Source organism: Notamacropus eugenii, chromosome 2 (assembly GCF_028372415.1).
Source record: "Notamacropus eugenii isolate mMacEug1 chromosome 2, mMacEug1.pri_v2, whole genome shotgun sequence".
In the NCBI taxonomy this organism is placed as follows: Eukaryota; Metazoa; Chordata; class Mammalia; order Diprotodontia; family Macropodidae; genus Notamacropus; species Notamacropus eugenii.
This window is the reverse complement of record NC_092873.1, coordinates 337,381,804-337,407,471: the sequence shown is the minus strand read 5'-3', so window position 1 is coordinate 337,407,471 and position 25,668 is coordinate 337,381,804. Positions and strand designations below refer to the sequence as shown.

Here is a 25,668-nt window from a genome sequence, read left to right as displayed (position 1 = left end):
TAGAGAGCTTTGGTGTCTCTAGAGCTTTTACTTTATAGGCTCTCCATATTCCCTGGTCCTCTTTATGCCCTGTCATTATGATGATGCGTCCCCAGTGAGTGAGATAGGCTTCTCTCTTCCAGGAAGCCTGACAAGTTCTCTTCTAATTTGGTTTTATACATTATTTCTCAGGTGAATTCCACATGCAGATGTCCAGCATCTCTTGCTTATTTCTCTTCCCTTCTTCCCCTTCAGTCCTCACCACATCGTGAGCCCTCTGTGGGGATACTGCTGTACCCCCGTAACTTATTACTTCCTATTAGTTTTCTTTTTTAGGTAACTATCCTGTGGTTTATGGACTCAAATCATAAGTGAACAGAGTTCTGCTAGCTCTTTTGCAGAACCACAAAGGCTCTGAGGTGATGATAAACCTATGATTAGAGACATTTTTACTTGGCCCACAGGGCTCGGTCTCCCCCAGACATTATATGTCACATGGGCTGCTGTGAAAAGATTGCAAATATGGGGATGAATAAAATATTTCAGTCTGCAGCCCTTCCTTTGACCAAATGTCTTAACTCGTTATTGTTCCTAACCAGCTAGCTATAGAATTAGCTGCTCCCTACTGCCAAAACAAAGCCATATTTATTGGCATAAATGATTTATTTGTCTCTTTGGCAAGTTGTTCAGGGTTTTAATTAACCCTTTAGGGTTTGCAGAGAAGGGCATCACTTTCTGGGTAATTTCATTATGTTATCACTCCTACAATGGCAATTCAAAAAAATAAGTCAAGAGCCCTTTCCACAAATAGGTTTTTTTTCTTCTGATTTGCTGGTTGTCTGGGAAGGACAGTATGGTGCTTAGGTAAAGAACTGTAACTAGGATAGGACAATTGGAACTTTTCCCAGGGAAACCAGTTTAGGGAACTGACAGTACTTGTCTTTCATCTGAGTCTAAGTAACGGAGGCTAGAATTTAGTTAGCAAGAATATTAAATTAATTACTAATGACAATTAGTTAAAATAAGAAGTTACCAGATTCAGTGATTCAATTCAGGACACATTTTTTAAGTGTCTGCTGTATGCCAGGTACTGTGCTATGCAATGAGGTTATAAATAAGAAAAAGGAAAGGTAGCTCCTCCCTTCCAAAAGCTTACAGTCTAAATGAGGGAAACACAAAAGTAAACTGGAAAGGGCAGGGCATGACGGGGTACCCATCGTGTTCCCTGTTGTCCAAACCAAGCTAAACTGCTGGTGGAAAGTGAAGAGTTAGCCAGTTTCTCAAATCTTTGAGATCGATTTCTCACTCCCATTATCCCTTGCTCTTTCTGTCACTGCTTTCCGTGATCTCATGCATGTGTCCTAAAATTTTGGCCTCCACCCTACAGGGAAGTTCACATGTGCCCTCCACCCACTGAAGAAAGGAAGAAGGATTTATTAAGCACCTGCTATGTCCCAGGCATCACACTAAGCATTCTATTATCTCATTTAATACTCACAACAATAACAACTGTGACATTTTTGTGATATTTTTATCCCCATTTTACAGTTAAAGAAACTGAAGTAGACAGAGGTCAAGGGTCACATGATTATTAAGTGATTGAGATTGGACTTGAACTCAGGCCCAGGCCTTTATCCCCTGCACCAACTAGCTACCTCAACTCATACAACTTCACCTATTAGTGGCTTGTGATAGCTGTCCTGGAAGCACCAGTTCTTAGTTATGTGCCAGTGGCAGCACACATAGAGAACACTTGGATCCCTCTAACTGAGCGTCATGGAAAGAGAATTGGAGTCATGATTGGCCTAATAAGTTCTGTAACTTTCTGGTTGTGTAGGCTTCACCTCTCTCAATCTCTTCTTTCTCATCTATTGCTTTTTCTCCCCCCATCCCCCTGTTTCTCTTTCTTTCTCCTCCCCCATCTCTCCTGTCTGTCCTTATCTGTCTACTTATCTCTCTATCACCTCTTTCTCCCAATCACCTCTCTCATCTCTCTCTATAACTACCTATTTATCACCTCTCTCTCCTTACCAATCTCGATCACCTCTACCTCTGTCTCTCTTACTTTCTATCTACTTATTTTTCTATCATCTCTTTTTCTAAATTTTATGTCATCTCTATCCTACTTATCTATCCACCTCTCAATTTATCTTTCTATAACCTACCTGTCTATACACCTATCATTTCTATCTTTCTTGTCTTGTCTATCATCTCTCTTTGTATCTATCTAGCTGTCAATCATCTTTATTTTGCTCTACTTATCTGTCTACCTATATTTACTAATTCATCTATCTATATCTCTATCTACCTATCATCTTATCTATCACACCTCTCCTTGAATCTACCTAGCTTTCAATCATCTTTCTTTCCTTTGATCTATCTTACCTATCTATCTTTTCATCTACTCATTTATATCTATCTCTCTATCTCCATCTATCTATCTATCATCTATCTATCTATCTATCTATCTATCTATCTATCTATCTATCTATCTATCTATCTATCTATCTATCTACCTCTATCTATCTGTCGTTCCTGTCTGATGAAGGAATTGGACAAAATGTTCTCTGAGGTCCTATTCTAGATGTCTAAGTCCTATGGAGTGCTTCTGCTATCATTGTAAATATTAATGTCCTACCTTGAATTAATGGAAAACATTTAAAAATGCTTTTAGCCAAGACTGCAGGGACCTTACCTCAGTATGACCCTTTCCCTGGCTTCTCTTAGAGTCATTTTATACCTGTCGGTGGTTCTGAAATTTCCTTTTCTTTTTCCCTTCCCCCCCAATTCCCTTTCTTCCAAATCATTTCACCTTTAAAAGAAACGTGTGTATGTGTGTGTGCCTGTGTGTCTGTGAGATATTTTGTCCTTCCTGCTTGAATCTGTTCAAAGCTTCAGGGAAGCTCAATAGAGAGGTGAAAAGGAAATTAAAGTCAGTGGGGTTACTTCCACACCCCAAATGTAACTGAGTTGCCAGTTCAGAACCCAAGCACATTTCTCCATGATCTAGATACAGAGAGGAGAAATTGCGGATGGAGGGAGGGTGGGAAGGGAGGGAATTTCTCAAATTGAAGAAAACGGAAATTTGACTTCTGACTAGGTAGGTAGTAAAATTATTTGATTTAGCTGGGGAGAAAATTTTAGAAGTTAATTAGCTCTTTCATGTAGTGGTTTTTATCTCATAAGGCAGCAGTTTCCAAAGTCGTGGTGGTGGCCTTACCTCATAGAGTATGTGACCGATCAGTTAGAAGGTGAGAAGACAAGTTTGCATCCCAGCCTTCCATAGGTCTTACATAGAAGTGATAAGCTATAGCCCCTACCTGGACACAGGTGCCATTGGGAATCCCTGCCCACTTTTCAATTTTGGGTGGGATAGAGTAACTTACACAGGATGGATAGGCAGTATGGTATGGATGGATTTTGATCTACAATACGATTTTCATTACATTGTTATACCTCCCTCCCGCCCTCTCACCTCTTTTCCATATTTTCCTATTACAGTTGAGATCTTTCCACTTTCTTTCCAGTGACAGGTTTGAATCTGTAGGCTCGTCCTTACCTTCCCCCATTGCTCCTCCCCTTCGACCCCTGTATAGGGATAATATTAAGCACCTACCTGAAAGGGTTGTTACCAGGATCAAATGAGCTAACATATGTACAGTGCTTTGCAGCCTTTAAAGCATTGTATAAATATTTCTATAATAATTATCATTTTGTTAAATCTTGGGATTTTTACCTGCCCAACATTTCTTGCATATGTCTTCTTCTTGCATTGTCACTATGTGACTTCATACTCTCTTTCCCCCTCACCTGGATGGTTACAATAGCCTGCTACTTGGTCCCCTTGCCTCCTGTCTCTCACCTCTCCAGTTTATTTTCTGCATATCTGACAAACTGATTTTCTGACAAAGATCTGGCTTTTTCATTTCCTACTCAGTAAACTCCAGTGGCATATCATCTGGGTGCACAGAATAGCCTAGGTGCAGGAAGGGGAGGATTGAGAAGTTACAGAAACAAGTTTGAAGAAATGTCCTTGGTCTAGTTTTTCCAGAGGTTCCAGCAGTAGGGGTGATTGGAAACTGCTAGGATACATGTGGGATTTTCTTAGGGGGCAGCTGTAGAAAATGCTGGTCAGAGCAGCACAGGGGCTCTAGGCTTTTTGCAAACTTTGACTGGAGGTACCTATCAGTTGGGGGATAGCTGAACAAATTAAAATAGATAAATGTGATGGAATATGATGGTGCTGTAAGAAATGATAAAGGAGAAAGTTTCAGAGAAATCTAGTAAATTGTGCATGAATTGATGCAGAGTGTACTGAGCAAAACCAAGAGAACAATTTTCTTAGAATAACGTTTGTAAAGACAAACTACTTTGCAAAACTGAACAACTCTAATCAGTGAAATGACCGTCAAACACAGCTCCAGAGGGCGGGTAAAACATGCTACCTAGTGCCTGACTGTTAGGTGATGGACTCGGACTGCAGTGGTTTTTGGACATGGCGATGTGGGAATTTATTTGCTTTTTTATACGTATATGTTTCAAAGGTTTTGTTTTTCTTTTTCAATAGAGAGACATAGGGAAAGAGGAGGAGGTAGGAGGGAAAAAAGATGAATTTTCATTAATTGAAAAAAAAGAAATGAAATTAAATGAGGGGTTTAGACTAAATGGTTTGTAAGGTCCCCTCTAGCTCTAATATTCTATGACTCAGTGAAATCTGGAGAAGAGCGGTCACCATCCCAAAAAAACATGAGTGGCCTAAGGGCCTGAATTAGCTTTGATGAGCATCCAGGCTTTTTCAGATGCTTGTTTGATGTTGACTAAAAATGTACTGCTGTACCTTGAAAAAATGAAAAAGAAGTCATCTTCCAAAGTATTTCCCTACTTCCCCCCACCCCTAACAATAAAATAAATATTTTTCAAAGTCATTTTTTTTTTTTTGACTGGGAAAAAACTGGAGTTAAGAAGTGCTTGGCTTGTGGGGTGGGGTCATCAAGTCATTCAAAAGTATTTTTCAGAAAATGTTGTTTATATAATTCAGGTTTCTTCCATTCTCTCCTAAATTATTTGGAATTTATCCTCTTTTATTCCACACTTCTTTAACTTTTCCCCCCAACTCTGTATGTGTGCAAAGAAATATAATCCATTTGTTTCTGATTCATTTACACTTAACTAATCAAAATGTTATTTAACAAGAGTTATTTTATGTCTAAGAGGTGAATAATCCAGCAGGACAGGAAATTGCATTTTGACCAGGGTAAATGAACCCAGACCCCAGAAAGCCTGACTCTGGTTTATAACTCAGACCAAGAAGTGAATCTCTACATCAGGTGGCTTCTGGATTCAATCCTAACAATCACAAGACCCTTCCCTTTGTATTTCTTCCCTGACTTAACTCTGCTTTTATCCTTTTACCAAAAAAACACAGACACACAGACACACACACAATACAAAAACCAGAGAAAAGAAAAAAAAAGCAATCATTTCTGAAAGCTGTTATCTTGATAGTTTTCCTCCAGTACCATCTAAATGAAGCATTTTGGGATGTTACCTCTTTTTCTTAAGACTATCTCTATATCACAAAGAAAAGTAAACTTTTGTTGTTAGTTCAGTTGTGTCTGATTCTTTATAATTCCTTTTGGGGTTTTCTTGGCAAAGATACGGGAGTGCTATTCCATCTCCAATTCATTTTACAGATGAAGAAACTGAGGCAAACTGGGTTGAGTGATTTTGCCCAGGGTCACACTGCCAATAAGATTCTGAGGCTGGATTTGAACTCAGGTTCTCCTTATTCCAGGCCCCAGGTTCTATTCACTGCACCATCTAGTTAGTTGTCCGCAAAAGTGGGCTTACATTTCAGTAAGAGAGACTGAGAGGTTGGAACTAAGAGGAAAAAAAGTCCTGGAGGACCATATCAGCACTGGTTAGGCCACTTATCTAGGGTGGCGTACATCGACAGCTCAATCAACTAGTTAACAATGTGTTTGTGAGGTGGATGGAATCACAGAGCGTTAGAGGCAGAAGGTATCTTTGAGGTGATGTAATCCACAGCCGTTAAACAAGTAGCCCACAACAATATTCCCAAGTGCAGTTCGATTCAAATTAAAATAAAATTGGGAAATATTTAACCAAATAAATAAAAATGAAACAAAAAATAGATAATGTTAATACATGGTTTTCTAACGTGCCATCATCAGGGATCCTTATATATGGATTTAGTTAGTGGCTTCCATTTCTATTTAACGCCACGGATCTAGTCTACCTCCCTCATTTAAAAGAAGAGGAAATTGGATCCCAGAGAGGGCAAGTTATTTGTCCGAAGTCACACATCTAGTAAGTGGTAAAATTAGGACTTTCATCAAGGTCTTAACTATCAGGAAAGTGCTATTTTCTTTAAAAAACAAAGCAAAATGCACAGCATTTTATAGACATCTTTTGTTTTTTATATTCTCTAAATGTCCCCCCTTATCTCTTTGTTTCCTTCCCTCTTCCAGAGTGTTATCTCATAGAAGAAAGGATTTTTTAAAAGGGGAAAAAGAAAGTCACCAAAATTGATCAGCACATCAAAAAAAAAAATCTGACAATCTCTCCAGTATTCTTCACCTGTGGATTCCCCACTTCTGCAAAGGAGTGAGGGATGGTGTCCCCTCATGTCTGCTTTGGAGCAGTGCTTGTTCTTTGTAATTTTGTAACCTACATTTTCAGTAGTTTTTGTCATGATCGTTTTCCCCATTTGCGTTGTTATAGCTATCGTGCATATTCTTTTCTTGTCTTTGCTTACTTCATCCTTCATCGATTCATGTCTTTCCACACTTTTCAGCAGTCATCGTATTTGTTGTCCCTTATAGCATAGAAATATAATTCCATTTGTGTACCACAATTTGTTTAACTATTCCCCAATCAATGGGCATCTACTTCTTTGCTATGACAAAAAGTGCTGTTATAAAGGTTTGAGTGTTTACGGAACCTTTGGCAAGGGATCTTTTCATAGAAGTGTTCAGTTTGAAGGTGTTAAGCAAAAGAAAATGCTTCAGTCCTCTTGTCTGCCTACCAAAGGCCTAATTTTAAAAAAATTCCTCTTCCTTAGATGCATTGGAGGGGCTGACTTGCATTCATACAGGTATACAGAGTTGCCTGTTGTATATGTGTGAGTGTGTGCGCATGTGTACGTACGTGTGTGTGTACATGTGTGCACACACGTACAGGTAATGTTACTTGTCTGTCTCACCTTCCTTATTTCCTCTTGTAAAGGGGCTAATACTTGTCACACAGAACAGGCCCCTATAACTTTTAGAGAATGTTGCAGATTCTTTGAAGATACAAGGTCCATAAATGAGGAGATGAATAGAAATATGGTAGACAAGTATCATCTCCTCAACAGAAGTGTAAAAAATAATAACATTTCATGTTTCTACAGTACTTAAAGGTTTACAGATAATTTTGTTCCCAGCAGCCCTTTAAAGGAACTGTAGTATTATCCATCCAATTTTAAAGTCAGGAAACAGACTCAGGAGAATAATTTGGTAACTAAGCAAGTGTTGGAAACCATGTCTGCTCACCTCCAAGTACATCCCTACACCACAATGACTTACGTCAGAGCAGGTACGGTTCCTCAGACAGTGATGGACACATTGTAGACACTCATCATATCCCTGGTCAATAGAGAGGTGGTGTGCCGTATATCAGTAAGAGCATACAACCGTGAGCCAAGGTGCTCAAGTACTGGTTCTGCTGCTGAATGAGGAATGGGAAGTCAGGTATTTAGCTGGTCTGTATCGAAGAGTCTTTATCTACAAAATGGGGTGATTGGACAACATGGTGGAAAAGGAAAATGTGAGAATGTTTAATAGCTCTAATATTGATCTTATATATGTATATGATATTATATACAATATACATACATATACATGCATATGTACACATACACACATATGCAATATGAATACATATACATGTATGTATATGTATGGCTGGGGCACGTAGGTGGTGCAATGGATAGAGTATGTGCCTTGGAATCAGGAGGACTCAAGGTCAAATCTGGCCTCAGACACCTACAAGCTATGTGATCCTGGATAAGTCACTAAACAGTTTGCCTCAGTTTTCTCATCTGTAAAATGGACTGGAAAAGGAAATGGCAAACCACTCCAGTGTCTTTGCTAGGAAAACCTCAAGTGGGGCCATGAAGAGTTTATACATGCACTCATATATATGCACACATATATTTTATATATACATATATGAGTGTATATATAGGTATATTACATATATGAATGTATGTACATACACATATGATTTCTTTTAAATGTTAAGTATTTAAATACATTAAAATTGAAGTATTATTAGACAGTGAAACCAGTCAATGCTCGGGAATTTCTTAAATGTCTGCATTGGGTACTCTACTAGGTGTCTGTATCTGTGTCTTAAGTATCTTCATCAGGTACTGTACCAGACTTTGGAAACACAAGGAAATAAAATGGAATGCTCCCCACCCTTAAGGAGAAGTAGCTTAGCGTATAGAGCATTGGACCAACAATCAGAAAGATCTGAGTTCAAATCCAGTCTTATATACTTACAGGCTGTATGACTCTGAGCAAGTCACTTAATTCTGTTTGCCTCAGTTTCTTCATTTGTAAAATGAGCTGGAGAAGAAAATGGAAAATCCCTCCAGTATCTCTACCAAGAATACAGGGTCATGAAGAGTCAGACACAGCAGAAAAATGACCTAACAAAAACAACACAGATGAGGAAACAGTTTCAGAGAAGTTAAGAGACTTAGTCAGGGTCACACAGCTAAGTAAGCTAAATAAATGGCAGAGGTGGAATTTTTGAACTATATTACAATGCCAAATCTAATTCACTATACCATGCTTTCTTGCATTATGGTTCCTTTTAGTCATAATCTTCTGCAATGCATCCTTTGAGAGGATGACAGTGATTTTGGGGGCCCGAAGTTTTTCTTTTTTTCCTTCCTAGCTTTTCCCTTAGAATGGAGTCTTTTCTCCCCTTAGCAAAGAATGATGATGTTCCTTTAGGAAATTCCAGCAGGACGCTGGGTAGGGTCAATAAAAATCCCTGTTACTGCATTTTACAGCAAATCAAAATCCATATTCCCGAGTATAATAGAGAGGAGGGAGAATGCATGTGGGCGTGAAGCAGAGAAGTCAGCCATGAACTGGCTCTTTCCTACTGTGCGCACCTTGCCTGTCCATTTTCTCATTACTTCTGTTGGCTCGACAGATGAAATCAGACGTCAAGTCAGGCTTCTCCTCTGCTTGCTCATCAGACCTTGCTAAGCCAGCCTTGGCTTCTGTTTTGTGTTGGGCATCCTCAGCTTACCACTGATCTTAGTCTTGACAGCTGGGCCTGATGTCAGAGGCAGAATGCCGCCGGGTATTCCCCCCACCCCCATCCCTCTACCCTGCCCCCTCCCTTTTGGATCCCAAATGCATTGGCCAGACTATGGGAAAGACAACTCAATTGTTTCAACTTGCTGTGGAAGCCAATTTTAATCTGGAAATGACTAACATACACACAGCCTGTACCCACCAATTCTGCCCCCCCTCTTAATCTCAAACAACTACTGCAATCAAGTTGCACCCTTTACTGTAAATATGCTTTGAATTAGAATTTGTTGAATTTGAAAGGGGGATAATGGCTTCTATTTTTTCTATAGAAAGGACTGAGAGTAGATAGTCTCTGTGCTGTTTGCACATGAGAATCCAGCCACTCTGCTTGATTAACTCCCAGCATCTAATGAGACTGTCTGTGAGTCTATCTTTCTCTCCTCTACTTCCCCTACCCCCCACCTCCAGGTCTCTTTTTCCAGCACTAGCTCTGAGAACAGCTTTTCCTCTGTTCCCTGGGCCTCCCCAGGCTCTGAATGCAGTAGCTATAATCCCTCAGTGTTCAGCATTGGGTATATCATGTAACTCCCCTTGCCTTCATTCCTATGCAGGACAGGTAGGCCTGGAGAGAGTGGCTGGAGGGGCCAGCAGGCTCTAACAAGCCGCCAGGCAGGCTCCACTGACGCCTCAGTACCAGTGGAAAATTTTAAAAGAGAGAGAGGGATTATTTTGTTTCAACATATTTGAAAGCGGGATCTGTGGCCAGTTTGGGCTTTTTTTTTCTTCACCCTTATTGACACAGTCTGTTCGGAGACTCACCAGGGGCTGTTTGGATTGGGTGTTTGTTTCGGAGCCTGGCCAAGTATTTTAGGGCTGCACTTTGGCGCTGCCATCTTGGCAGCACTCAGAGGCCTGGCGGGTCATAAGACTTCGTGGGGGCCTCCTCTCTCTTTCCTTATCCTCCTTTCACCTCCATTTTCCATCCATGCCACTTGTCCTCCCTGGGTCCTGATAAACTCAGGCCAATGTGTAAGATAGTCAGTGGGAGAGAGGCTTCCCCTCTGTTCTAGGCTCCATTTCCAGAATGTTAGTTTTCTGAACCAAGGGAAAGGATTATCATTTGAAGAAGAAAAAAATTGGGACAGGTTCCCCCACTGTCACCCCTCCTCCTTCCCAAAGGGCAACGGAGCATGTGCCTAGAGGCCTATGGTTAAGCTATTTCTTTGGCATTTGGTTAGGGAGGAGGGAACCCTAGTGGCTTGAGCCCCGGAAAAATTTGCCTAGTGGAATAAGGAGATATGCAAATCAAACAACTCTGAGGTTTCCTTTCACACCCTAGAGATCTCCAAAGATGACAAAAGGTAAAAATGGTAAATGCTGGAGGAAAGATATCTTTTTTATACATAGTTCTTTTTCATATTGTCTCTCCTGTTAGACTGCGAGCTCCTTGAGGGTAGGGACTGCCTATTGCCTTTCTTTTTACCTCCAGCATTTAGCACAGTGCCAGGAGCACAGTAGGTGCTTAATAAATACTTGTTTATTCACTGATACTAACCTAATAGTGATAATACTATGAACTGGTCAAGTTGTTTTGGAAAACAATTTGGCATTACTTGAGAAAAGTGACTAGACTGTCCATCCCCTTTGACCCATTGATCCTTCTTGATTATATTTCAAATGGTGGTTGGAAAAAAAAAAGCAAAGCAAAGCCCAAGATATTTCAGAATATACAGAGCAGTACTTTCAGAAACAAAATTTATCAATTGGAGAATGGCTGAGGAACCTGCAGTCTGTGATTGTAAAGGAATATTATTGTGTCATAAAATGATCACTTGAAAGCCTTTAGAGACCCAAGGGAAGGTTTGGCAAACTGGTAAAAAGGGAAATAAGCAGTCCTAAAATAATAATATACACAAGGCCTCAATAATATCTATGAAAAGATCAATAAAATCAAGTCAAACACTGAAACTCTGAGTGCTTAAAAAAAACCAGAAATGGTCTTAGAGAAGAAAATAAAACATATCCCTTCTCCTACCAGAGATGAGGAAGTATAGTAATTACGATATTGTTATCAATAATAGCTAGCATATAGTGATTTAAGGTTTTCAGAGCCAACAAATGTTATATCATTTTATCCTTATAGCAGCCTTGGTAGGTAAGTGCTATTGTTATCCCCATTTTATAGATGTGGAAACTGAGGTAGATAACAGTTTTGTGTCTAGTGTCACATAGCTAATACATAAGAGTATCTAATATAACAGCCAGATGAGAGCAGACTACATTATCAGATGTGATCACTTTGTTTTCATTTTTTTCTCTTTTTTAAAATGGATTAGTCAGTTTCTTAAGAGATAGAGAAGGGGGAATGTGGTATATGTAGAAATTATTGTGATGTCAAAAAAAATCAATAAATCTTAATTCCTCTCCTTTTTCTTTTGACTTGGTGGTCTCATATTTTGGGAAACAGATACCTAGAATTAGTTTTCACTATTCCATGCCCACGGATAGCATTCCTCATTGGCCCTCCCTATGATTTTAGGTGCTACAGAAGTGACCTAATTGGCCATGGATAGTTCCTCTTATTAAACCAAAAAGATTTGCTTTGACTTACCTATTTAGCACTCTTTAGGTCTTTCCTCTCAAATGCTCATGAACAATACTTTATCAGCTAATACACTCTTTTCCCCTACCTACTGAGACTCAATAGACCATAGAGCCCTACAAAGAAATAGAAAACCTCAGTGTGAAGGGTCACTTAATGAGACACCCTAATAATATAGTCATAACTAGACCCACTTAGTATGTTCTAGGTATAAGACCGACTCTATCCTTTTTTTAAAACTTCCTTTTCAGTTATCAAGAATTTTTTTCTCCCTCTCACCTTGCCTGAACCAATTGGAAAAAAAGGAAAAGAAAAACAAAACTCTTGTAATAACTATGCTAGTCAAATAAAACAAATTCCCACATTGGCCATGTTCAAAAATATATGACTCATTTTGCATATCAGATCTGTCATCTAACTCTGTGTTGGGTAATGAGTAGCATTCTTCATCATTAGTCCTCTGGAGTTGTGTTTAGTCACTGCATTGATCAGTATTGTTAAGTCTGTGAAAGTTGTTGGGTGTTTTTTCTTTCTCTCATTTTCTTTTTTATTTTATAATATTTTAATCGTATAAAGTTGTTCTTCAGCTTCTTCTCATTTTGCTCTGCATCAGTTCATACGAATCTTTCCTGAGTTTTCTGAAATCATCTCTTTCATCATTACTAACTGCACAGTAATATTCTGTTATAGTCATATACAATAATTTGGATACCCCTTTAGCTTCTGGTTTTTTGCCAGCACAAAAGAGCTGCTTATATGTATTTTAATATATGAATCATTTTCTGTTTTCTTTCATCTTTTTGGCAGTATAAACCTCATAGTGATGTGCAGTTTAGTGACTTTTTTGGGTTCCAAATTTGTTTTCAGAATGGTTGGGCCAATTCACAACTCCACTAACAGCGTATTAGTGTTCTTGTTTTCTCAAAGCCCCTCCAACATTTGGACTGATTCTATTACCAAATCTGTCAACTTGAATTGACATATTGTCCCTTTGGAAACTTAGTCTGTAGAACCAGGACTGTCTGAGAATGGGTTTTCTTTGGATAGGAAAAATAAATCTTGTTTGAGGTTGTCCAAAGAGGTAATATTGCTCAACCATGGAGATTCTTCTCTTTCCTCAAAAACAAAGATCAAGTTGAGGCACAGTGAGGGGAAGTAACTCTCCTCCCCTTGCCCCATGCCCAGTCAACTTTCTCCTTAGTAAAATGAGAAGATGGGACAAAATTGTTCCATAGGGTCCTTCTCATATCTTGATTCTATGACCCTCTGATTATGTCTTACAAAGGTGAATATAGTTTAATGATGGTCTTCATATGAATCAAAGATTTCCTAACATTAAAGGTTATTAACATCTAAAATGAGTTTTTAAGGAAAAGAAATAACATGGGATGTGCTTATCTGGATGTCTTTATAGAAAGGACAGGTTCTCATCCATCTGAAATTGCTTCATTGTAACAAGTCAAGAAGCAATACTTTGTAAATGGTAATGTTTTAGGCACTTTGATTTAAAATACACATGTGTATCTGACCACCAACTGACTATGAAGACAGTTATGGATGAATAGATTATTAGCATGGCCCAAGGAGGCAACATGTGCTAAACTCATCACATTATGGAGGGTTTTTTTTTTTTTTGGTCAAAGTACCTTGTGAAAGCCCATCATCTATGTTTCCAGCCTTCACATCTCATTCACTCTTCAGTTCTTTATCTTTGTTTACTGTACGTTTCTGCTTGTTCCTCTTCGAGAATGAAAGACAAACACAACAACAAAAATTTCTGCTTGAATGTCTTGTCATTACTTCGAATTCAACACATCTGAAACCAGACTCATCTTCTTCCCCTTCTGATTCTCCTTCCTAGCATTCCTATTTCCATTAATGAAATCATTTTTCCTCATTTACTGGGTTTGAAGTCATGGAGTCAGCTTCGACCTTTCTCTGCCCACCTCCTGTATCCTCTCAGTCAGTCAGTAAACATGAGACTGGGCTCACAGATTCATTCAGATAGTCCTTGTCTTCAAGGAACTTAGATTCTAATGATGAAAGAGAATAAGTAAAAGGAATTGGAAAAGTGGAGTGTGTAGAGTATTCAGGTAGAGAAATGGTGTGACAATGGCCAAGAAGTGGTATGGAGGCCATGTTTCTATTTTTATTTCTTTTTAAAATTATTATTAATAATAATAGCTTAACTATACGGTGCTTACTTTACGGGGGGCATTGTGCTAAGGGCTTTGCAATTATTGATCCTCTCAACAGTCTTTGGAGGTGGGTGATGTTATTATCTCCATTTTATAAATGAGAAGACTCAAGCCAATAGAAATTAAGTGACTTTCCAAGGGTCAAATAGTTGCTAAGTGTTTGAGGCCAGATTTGAACTCAGTTCCTGATTCCAAGTCTCTATTCACCGTGCCACCTAGTGGGATTATCACTGTTACTAGTTCTCTCCATTTTCACTTTTCCCTTTTCCCCCTACTCTGGCAAGTTTTTCATATAGCAAGTAAATTAAACTGCATAAGTATGCATTCGGCATGTCTGGAAACGTATGCCTCTTTCTATCTCTCTAATCTATCATTTCTTTCTCAAGATGTGGAAAGAATGCTGCGACATACATCCTTTTGGGTTTTTGGTCATAGTCTTAGAGCTAGAATAGACCCTAAAAGTCATCAAGATCGACCCTTTCATTTTCTTATGAGAAAACTGAGGGTCAAAGAGGTTGTCACTTGTTTAGGGTCACATAGTAAGTATCTGAGGTATGATTTGGACCTAGATGTTCTCTAGCACTCTGTTTAATACACCACACTACTTACTGATCCTTGCATTGATCAAAGCTCTGAAATCTTTCAAAGTTGTTTTTATTTAGTACTATAGTCATGATATAGAAATTATTCTCCTGTTTTGTTCACATCTATTAATACTGCTTTCTTTAAAATTCATTCCTTTTGTCACTCCTTATGGTACAATAATATTCTATTGCATCCATATAACATAATTTGTTTAGTCATTCCTTAATTGATGGACAGTGAGATGGTGCAGTGGATAAAGTGCTGGGCCTGGAATTAGGAGGACCTGAGTTCAAATCTGTCCTCCTCAGACATTACCAACTACGCAATCATGAACAAGTCACTTAACTCTGTTTGCCTCAGTTTCCTCATTTATAAAATGTGCTGGAGAGAGAAATAGCAAACCACTCCAGTGTCTTTGCCAAGAAAATCCCAAATGAGGTCATGAAGATTTTGATACCAATGACTAAACAATGACAAAGATAACAATTGATGATCACTCCCCCATATCGCAGGATTTTGCTCTTAAGGGGAAAGGAGCTCTTTATCTTACATTGACCAGCCTCGTTCCTTATCACCAAATGTTGGTTACATGAAAGACTATCAGAAATAGTGAATAGCAAGTGAACTCATTTATTCAAGTAAAACTACAGACAAATTGGAGAAGTTCTACTGATGAGAATAACTCTAAGAATACAAAAAAGAGAATGAACTCTTTATCTGGGAGTGAGTGAAATCTCAACTTGAACCTTGCAAGGGGATCTGATCTTACCCGAGAAGGTCCATTCTAAACAGAGAAATATAATAATAATAAAATAGAGAGGCAAGTAAGTTGGAATCCAGGGCTATGTCAAGGAACTGCCTTCTCTTATGTGTCTGCAGTTTATCTCTTCAATATTCTTAAAGAGTCTTTTGAATCAGTTTTCTCCCAAGCAGTTCTGGCATCAACCTGTTCTATTATGCAGGTACACAGTATTGCACTTGATATACTCTGCCAATTAGGAGCCACACCTGCCTCCACATATACAGCAGCAGGCAAAATATCCCAATTTTAGTTCCAAGCCCAGTTCCATCTGCATGGACAGTATCATTCAGAGGGCACTAGATTTTACAGAGCAGACACCTGAATCTGAATGCTCCTTCTCCATCATAGCTGCAGGGTCCCGGGCCAAGTCACTTGTTTTCTGGAAGCTTCAGTTTCTGTCCCCCTCTTTTTTTCAAGAATGGTGATAATATTTGCATTACTTTAGGAAACTAAAAGGGGAATAAAACAGGAGAGGCTAAAAGAAAATTAATTCTTCCTGTCGTAGCTGATACTGAAATAGATTGAGGTGAGTAGGCTTGGAAGGTGGTTCAGAATGGATTTTCAACTGATTTTCTAGGGTACAGCAGCAGAAGAGAGACAGTGAAGTTGGGAGGGGTTATCTCTGGTAAATGGCAGAATGCTGAGTTGAAATGAGGGAAGAAATTTAAATTTATGGACTCAGTTTCTCCCTTTCTCCATTTGGGCAAAATTGAAAGATAAACCTCGTGATCCTCCCTATCTAATAATTACTTTGATTATTCCTATTACCAGTTAGCAAAGAAAGCTGTGGTGCTGGGGACAGGGATTGGGGGTACCACTATCCAACAACAGAACTAATTTAGGATCATAGATTTAGTAGCTTCAGAGCACAACTCTATCATTTTATAGATGAGGAAACTGAGACACGGAGCAGTTAAGTGATTTGCTTAAAGCCACACATCTAGGAAGTGTCTGAGTCAAGACTTGAACCCAAATCTGACTCCAAACCTAGTTCCCTATCCATGAGACCATGTTGCCTCTCGTAGAAAGGCTCATTATTATCATCAGCAAAAATGAGAGATTATGAAATATGAGCCAAATGTTCTTAAATTTGGCTAAAACATCTGGAAAACCTTTAGTGAGGAGGAGCCCATCATCTCCTGAAGCACCCTGCTTGACTTTTGGATAGCTCTGATTCTTGAAAGATTTCCCTATATTCAGCTGAAATTTGCCTCTGCATCTTCTGCACATTGCTTCTTGTTCCATCCTTTAGAGCTAAACAGAAGCTAAGGTAACCCCTCTTTAACATGGAAGTCCTTCAAATACTTCCTGACAACTGTTAATCATGTCAATTGTGTTTTCTTCTCTGTGTTCAACAACCCTAGTTGTTTCAACTCATCCTCATAGATCTTGAGGTCATTCCCCACTGGGGTGTTCAGGTCAATGTTTAATGATTGGTTCTCCAAGCAAAAAAAATATATATAGGGCACACTTTTAAGTTTAAACTGTATTATTAAAATTTTCTCCATTATGTTCCTAATTTTAGACAACAAATAAAGGAATAAATCATGCCCTGATTTTTGTAGCATTTGCTGATTTCCGAGATGTAAATGCTCATGCTAAAAATTTACCAATCAATTCTCTGGAGTCCATTTGAGCTGGTTCTAGCACATGACTGCCCTATACCTTCTAACTTAGTAGTGTCTTTCCCATAGTGTGACACTCACAACTGAATAAAGCACTCTAGATATGGTATGACCAGGGCAGAATAGAGTAGGACTATGACCCCCCTATCATTTTCTTTTCTATGTCTCCATATAGCCTTGGATTACAGGTTTTTTGGCTTTTATAGCACGTCATTGACTCCTAGCTTCTAAGAAATCTAATACCCCCATATCTTTTTCAAAATGCATTCTAGCTACACCTTCTTCATCTTGCACTTATGAAGTGGACTTTTTGGATCCCAGATACAAGCCCTGAAATTTAATGGAGATAACTATGCTCTCATTAGGTTTGGCCCAGAGTGTTGGATCTTGACCTGGTAATCAGTTTGTCAGCTATTCTTTCTAGCATTGTGTTACCTGCCAACTTTATACACATATCATCTGTGCCATTGTCCAAGTCATTGATAAAAATGTTGACTATCACACAGCCAGTGGCAGATTTCTGGTGCTTTCTAATTATAGATCTTTTTCCAAGTTGACATTAACCCTTAATATGACTGCCCTTTGAGCCTGAACTAGTTCTTAATCTGCCTACCCGTCCCATTGTCTAGCTCATATTTCTCCATCTTATTCACAAAAATAGCATGAGAGACTTTGTCAAATGCTTTGCCAAACTCAGGTAAGCTATGATTCCAATAGTCCTCTGATCTGCTAGTCTAGTAATTCTGTCAAAATAGGGAATGAAGTTAGCCTAGCAGGATCTGCTTTTGTGGCAACTATGCTAGCTTTCAGTTATCACCACTTTCCCAACCATTCTTTTAGGAATAAATTTTAGCCAGGCATGGCTAAATGGCTAACAGTCCATACTAATGGGAGGCTGAGGCTGGTAAATTGCTTGAGCCTGGAAGTTCTGAGGTACTGGGGACCACTGGACTGTCCAAGGAGGGGCAAACTGACCCAGGTCAGATGGAGCAGGCCAAAATTCATTAGTCCTGTGCTGATCATTAGCGGTATCATGACCAATGAGTGGACCCTGAACTTCCGGCCTACCCTGAGATAGAGAGGCCCACTCTCAAAACAATCAGGTCAAAAAAAAATTAGAATTTTGCCAGAGTTCTAACTCAGACTCGCTGACCTAGAGTTTGCAGATGGCTTTCTTCTCCCTTTACTGAAAACCAGGACAACATTTGCCCTTCTCCACTCTTGTGGCACTTTTCCCATTCTCCACATTTTTTAAAAGATCACTAACAATGGCTCAGCATTCAGCTGTGCCAGCACTTTCAATACCCTGGGAGGTAGTTCAACAGGACCTGGTGAGCTGAACTCATCTAAGACAGCCAGGTACTCTTTCTTTATCTCCCTGCTTGTCTTAGGTTTTAACTCCCTAGTAGCTGCCTGTATTCTTTCCTTTCCAATCCAAAGATCATTCATTCTCCTTGACAGAGACAACAACAGCAAAAAAGAAAAATTATTCCACTTTTTTTGCCCCTTGCTATCATCCTGATCTCCTCTGAACAATAGCCCCATCTCCCAACATAGCTAGATCTAGAATATATGCATCTATTCTTTTGGTTGTCTGTAGCAGTCTCATTTCATCCCGAGCTTTCGTGCTTGACATGATGCTTACAGGACACATTGGAATTCCGTCTCCATTACTTGCTTCTCTTAGATTCTATGTCTTTTGAAAGTCTTTGTACATTTCATTTTGACTTGATACTGCTCCCCAAAATACCCAGTCCCTCTTTGTCTGATGCAAAATACAATTTCCCTCAAAACAATTTAGCAAGACTTCCTAATAGAATGATTTTGACTGATAGTACATGTCACTTTCTACTTTTTGTCATTTCCCAGTTGTAAACAGAAAGACAGGATGTGGGCTTTCACTTGAATAATTTAGTGTCAGCAATGTCCTTTGTCTTCATCCTGAGTTTTTGGTTGTCTTTGAATTTACATTGGAATAGTCATTTGTGTTTATTGTGATTTTGGCTCTTCTAGCTACTCTTGCAGCACCATTCAGGTCTTCACATTTTTAAAGAAAATTCTTCACATTCATTGTTTCTTATGGTGCAAAATTATGCCACTCTATTCATAAATTGTGGAACATAAATTTAATTTAATGTTATTGAACTATAAGGTATGTGTCTTTTAAAAATCTTCTAGTCAGTAATTGATTGAATGTTCATGTCATTATCTTTAGACAGTCCCTCTTTCCTCCATGGAATTGTTTCTCTTTGTGTCTTGAAAATATCATTTGTGAGAGTTTCTCTTCTGAGCTGACTTTCTTTGCCATAAGATCCTACCTATCCTTTCTTTCAATCCTTTGAAATTAATTATCCCCAAATCTCAAGCAGTTGTCCCCTTAGATTATATTGGTCTGTCCTCTGTTGCAAACAATAAGATGGAATCGTTTTATTCCCATCCTGTCCTACCAAGTTCTCATAATTTCCTTTCAATCATATTAATCTTTTCTTTGATTTTCAGAAATTCTATTCTGGTATCTAATGGAGGATTTTTAATTCGTTATCTTGTATTCAGTTGCACGCTCAATTCATTGATCTGCTCTTTCTCCTTTTTTTATTGATATAAACATGTAGACATATAAATTTTGCCCTAAGTACTGTTTTGGCTACATCCCACAAATTTTATGTCATCTCATTGTTGTCATTATCTTTAAGGAAATTATTGGTTGATTTTAAGATTTGTTCTTTGAACAAATTCTTTTGGGTTAGATTGTTTAGTTTCCAATAAACTTTTAACTTATGCTTCCAGAGCCTTTTATTGAATGTAATTTTCTTTACATTGTGGTTTGAAGAGAGTGCATTTAATATTTCTGCTTTTCTGCATATATTTATGCCCTAATACATCATCATTTTTTATGAAGGTGTCATGTACAACTGAGAAAAAAAGATATATTCCTTTCTATTCTCTTTTAATTTTCTTCAGGGGTCTATCATATCTAACTTTTCTAAAATTCTCTTTATCTACTTCACTTCTTTCTTTATTGTACAGTGAGATTCATCTAGTTTAAGGGGGAAGAAAATTAAAGTTCCTCCACTAATATTGTTTTACCGTCATAACTCATAACTCATTTAACCTTTTTTTCAAGAATTTGGATGCCCTGTCATTTGATGTATACATATTTAGTACTGATATCACTCCATCGTTTATGGTACCTTTAAGCAAAATGTAGTTTCCATGATTATATCTTTTAATTAGATGAAATTTGGCTATTGCTTTGTCTGAAATCAAGATGGGTACCCTTGTCTTTATAGCATAATAGAATCTGCTCCAGTCCCATTTTAACTCTGTATGTCTTTCTGTTTTGTGTGCATCATTTGTTTTTGTGAATAGCACTATGTTGGATTCTGTTTTGTAATCCATTCTGCTATCCTCTTTTACTTTATGAGTGAGTTCATCTCATTCACATTCACAATTATGATTACTAGGTGTTTCCTTGCACCCTATTTTCTTGTTTACCCTTCTATTTCTATTTTTTACCCTGAACCTTCTCAAAAATCTGTTTTGTACTGATCATGGCCTTCCTTGATCCACTCTCCCTTTTATTATAGCTACCCCCTTTCTTTTATCCCCTTCCCCTTCTACTTTACTGTTGGGTAAGATAGATTTCTATACTCAACTGTTGTGTGTATACATATATATGTATATGTGTGTGTATACATATACACATGTATAGATATGTGTGCACATTCACACACACAATTCTCCTGAGAGTGAGGTTCAAGCGTTGCCTGCCTCCCCCATTTTCTCTTTCACTGTAAAAGTTTTTCTTTGATTACCTCTTTTATGTGAGATAATATCCCCCATTCTTCTTTACCTTTCCCTTTTCTCCCAGTGCATTCCTTTTTCTCACCACTTCATTTTATTTGAGACCATCCCAACTTAATTGACTTACATGCACCCTCTGTCTATGTAGTCTCCTTCTAACTGCCCAAGAAATGATATAGTTCTTAGGATTTACATGTACCATCTTCCCATATAGGACTGTAGACTGTTTAATCCTATTAAATCCCTTATGATTTCTCTTTCATATTTACCTTTTTATCCTTCTCTTGAGTTTTGTGTTTGAATGTCAGATTTCTATTTAGCTCTGGTTTTCTCATTAGGAATGCTTCAAAGTCCTCTATTTCATTAAATGTCCATTTTTCCCTCTGAAGATTTATAATCAGTTTTGCTAGGTGGATGATTCTTGATAGTAACCCCAGCTTTTTTGCCTTCTAGAATATCATATTCCAAGGCTTCTGCTCCTTTAAAATGAAATCTGTGTGATTCTGACTGGCTCCCTTATATTTGATTGGTTTCTTTCCAACTACTTGCAATATTTTGGCCTTGACCTGGGAGCTCTGGAATTTGGCTATAATATTCCTGTCATTAGAGAAAATCAAGAATTGCTTCACTGTTCTTGTTTGCAGAGAGAGAGAGACAGAGAGAGAGAGAGAGAGAGAGAGAGAGAGAGAGAGAGAGAGAGAGAGAGACAGACAGACAGACAGACAGACAGACAGACAGAAAGATAAAGACAGGGAGAAACTACATGTCATGTCTACATGCCAGTCAGTCTTGTGATATGTTTCCCATTTTCAAACATGACCAGTGAGATGATTTATTTTGCTAGGCTGTGTTTATTTGTTACAAGGGGCTCTACAAATGGGAGGACAAAGAATCATTGGGAAGAGATAGCTATATATAAAAAGATAAAATCAATAAAACATTTTAAAAAGGGGAATAAAACTAAGCTTGCCACCATGCTTTTCCATCTGATTCTTGCATTTCCTTACATGGATAACTTTTTAATATTCCAAGCTACCCTTCTTATTCCCCTTTACGTATCTCATTCCTTTTGAATAAAGTATGTCCTTTCAGAGCCATATTCTAGTCATGGGTCATAATCCATCAAATTTTGATATTACTTATGAGATCAAATTTGTCTCTGGGTATTTGGATTTCTAGTGCATGTTGGCTGTGGATTTACTCCTGGGTCCTTTCTTTAGGCAAACTGATTGAACTTGTTGGGGTAAAAAATGGAGTGGCAGTAGAATCAAACCTGTGAGTAACCCCTGGATTCTAGGATAGAGAGAACCATCTTTTTTTTTTTTAAATCTACTCTCTTCTGAAGCCCTTATTTTCAAATGGTTACAGAGATAAAAACACCATGACCATATGGTTTTCAATTTCTTGCCCAAGAAATCCCTAGCAATGCCTTCTAGATTCCTTCTGGCAGTATAACTTATTCTCATGTGAATCACCAGAAAGGAAGGGATCAGAGCCATCAGGTTTAACAGGTGTGGGGAGATTTTCTGCAACATCCTGTATATATGCCCTAGGAAGACAGTAGACCTTTCTATTGTTAATGTCAAGTTGACAAATAGCTGCCTCTGTACAACCGGACAAGGGTTCCAGTGACCACTGTTTATCACTTTATCCTCTGACCCCTACTGGATACTCTCTCCTCTGATAATATCTGTGGATCCATATCATTTTTCCTTGGAAGACAAAAACCAGCTATTTTGCTTCTTTATCAGAGAATCTACCTTCTCCTTCTTTGCAAAGATCTATTGCTTAGCTTCAAGAATTCATTGGTCTTCATTCTTGTCTTTTTCTTGGGTCAATTTCTTTTTCTCACCAACCTCCCACCACAGGTGATCAGAATTCTACGTACCACAGCTAGATGGCACAGTGGATAGACCTTCTGTGCCTGGGGTCAAAAAGACCTGAGTTCAAAATATGACTCAGAAACTTACTAGCTGTTTGAACATGGGTAAGTGACAAGTTGCTTAACCTCTATGCGCCTTGGTTTCCTTAAATGTGAAACAGGGATAATAATACCACTTACCTCCCAGAGTTGTTGGGAGGATCAAATAAGACAGTATTTGTAAAACGCTTAATGTAGTGCCTGGCACACAGTTTCCTTTCTCTTTCTTTAGATTCCTTTTCATCTTTGTGTTTTACAATAAAGCCCATGTTCTATTTTTTAAAAATTTATACTTCATTTTTCTTGAAAACTTGGAAAGTAGGATAGCATTCTTTTAATATTTTTATTCATTCATTTAGAAAGGAGACTAGAATTCAGTCCAGTAGATAGAGTGTTGGATTTGGGAGTCAGGAAGACCTGAGTCCAAATCCATCTTTAGATACTTATTAGCTATGTGGCCCTGGGAGAGTCATTTAACCTTTGTCTGATGCAATTTCATAATGATGACGTATTGCAATGTTATATAATGTAATGTAAGGATCATCTTATGATAAAGATAATAATAGCACCTACCTCCCAGGGTTGTTGTGAGGATCAAAAGAGTAAAATTTGTAAAGTAAATGAGTAATGAGTAAAATTTGCAAAGTGCTTATTAGATGCTATTTTTCTCATTATTGTTATTACTATTATACATAACTTGGCTGATGGAGAAAGGCAAATATAATGCATTCTATGAAGGTCACTCCAAAATTAACTCTTCATATTTGTTAGAAGCAGGGTCCTTAGTCTTTTGCCATTTCTACAAGTAACTCTTGTGAGAAGCTCTCTTTTTATGTGTATAGAGCCAATTCAGTATACATTGAGATTATATGTGTATACTATGTGTATATATGTATATCTAATATGTTTGTGTAATATAAGCAGCTCTTTTTAGAGATGGGAGTCTCATTTTAATCCCTTATTTTTCCCAATCTCTTGTACATTTTAATAATTTGAACTATCTCACGTGTTCAATTGAAAACAGCCAGAGTCAGAGTCTGACTTTAAAAAGTGAGAGGGAATAAGATTGGCAAACATGACAGAACAAGAAAATGATAAATGCTGGAGAGGATGTGGGAGAGTTGGAACACTAATTCATTGTTGGTGGAGCTGTGAGCGCATCCAACCATTCTGGAGAGCAATTTGGAACTATGCCCAAAGGGCTACAAAAATGTGCATACCCTTTGACCCAGCAATATCGCTACTAGGACTATATCCCCAAGAGATCATAAAAATGGGAAAGGGTCCCACATGTACAAAAATATTTATAGCAGCACTCTATGTAGTTGCCAAAAACTGGAAGTCAAGGGGATGTCCATCAATTGGGGAATGGCTGAATAAATTATGGTATATGAATGTAATGGAGTACTATTGTGCCATAAGAAATGATGAACAAGAAGACTTCAGAGAGGCCTGGAAGGACTTATATGACCTGATGCTGAGTGAAAGGAGCAGAACCAGGAGAACTTTATGCACAGCAACAACCACAGTGTGTGAGAGCTTTTTCTGGTAGACTTAGATTTTTGTAATAACACAAGAACTTCTGAAAAAAAAAAAATCCCAATGGTGGACCTCAAGGCAAAATGCCTTCCACACTCAGAGAGAGAAATATGGAAGTCACTCACATAATGTAGCAGATCATGTTTGTGTATGTGTATCTGTTTGTGTGTCATGTTCTGATTTGTTATACGGATTCTTTCATTTATCTTAGTCTGACTACATAGCATGACTATAGTGAAAATATACTCAATAGGAAAGTATATGTAGAATCTATACAGAATTGTATGCAGTCGTGGGGAGGGAGGGAGGTAGTGGGGGGTGGGTGGGGAGGGATAAAATCGCAATTGTATGGCAGTGATTGTTAAACATTAAAAAAATAAAAAAATTAAAAAAAAAAAATAAAAAGTGAGAGGGAGATGACCTCCTTGGAGTAGGTTGGGTATGTCCCCAGGGAATGGAGCTTGTTAACTCTGAGTCCATCCCCTAAGTTCACCTACAGAAAACTCCAAGAAAGTTGTAGGTAAAAATATATATATTTGTGAAGGTATACAGGAGAGTGGAAAGAGACTGAGGTAGACATCAAAAGACCTGGGTTGGACCCCCTGGTCTGCTGTTTACTCATTTGGTGACTGGTCAGTTCATTTATTCTGGCAGAGCCTCAGTTTCCTTATTTGTAAAATGGGGGTAATAATACCTGCCCTTTCCTACCGGCACAGTTGTTGTGGGTACCCACTACTATGATAATAGAGATAAAACGGCAAGGTGCCTATGCCAACATAAGTTGTATTTGTTCTAGGTCATAGATCAGAAGTTCCAGGGTCTCTGACTACTGCTCCTCCCCTCCATTCCTGAGGAAAGTGTAAACAGGGCGGGTTACCCCATAGTTCCCTGGCATATTTCCCGTTGGCCCCTTGGGCAGACCAATTCTGCCAATAGGCCATCTCTCTCAGATGGTTAATGTCTAACTACTGTTGTTCACTTTAGGTAGAAAGGGTTGTCAGAGGCATGGCTGTAATGTTCCTGGACTTTCCCAGGCCACAGGGGCCAAACGGACCTTGAGTGATGAAAATCTTATTAGGCATTGGAGAGGCCAAGAGGAATGTTTTTAACTTTTCCAATTTTTAAACCTGTGTTTAAAAGGGTGACATTCAAACCAGCAGGATATAAAAGATCTGGGATGAATAGAGGTGGGGGAAGGAAGATTTGTGGGTATCAGATGTACCACCTCCAAACCTCTATAAGATTCTAAGCAGTTCCTTTTTTTCATAGTGC

General features: G+C 38.4%; 1 long non-coding RNA gene across 6 annotated transcripts in view; it reads left to right on the top strand.

Moving 5' to 3' along the window:
• LOC140528074 (uncharacterized) overlaps window positions 1-25,668 on the top strand; it is a 261,449-nt gene that overhangs the window by 110,026 nt on the left and 125,755 nt on the right. The window lies entirely within an intron of this gene.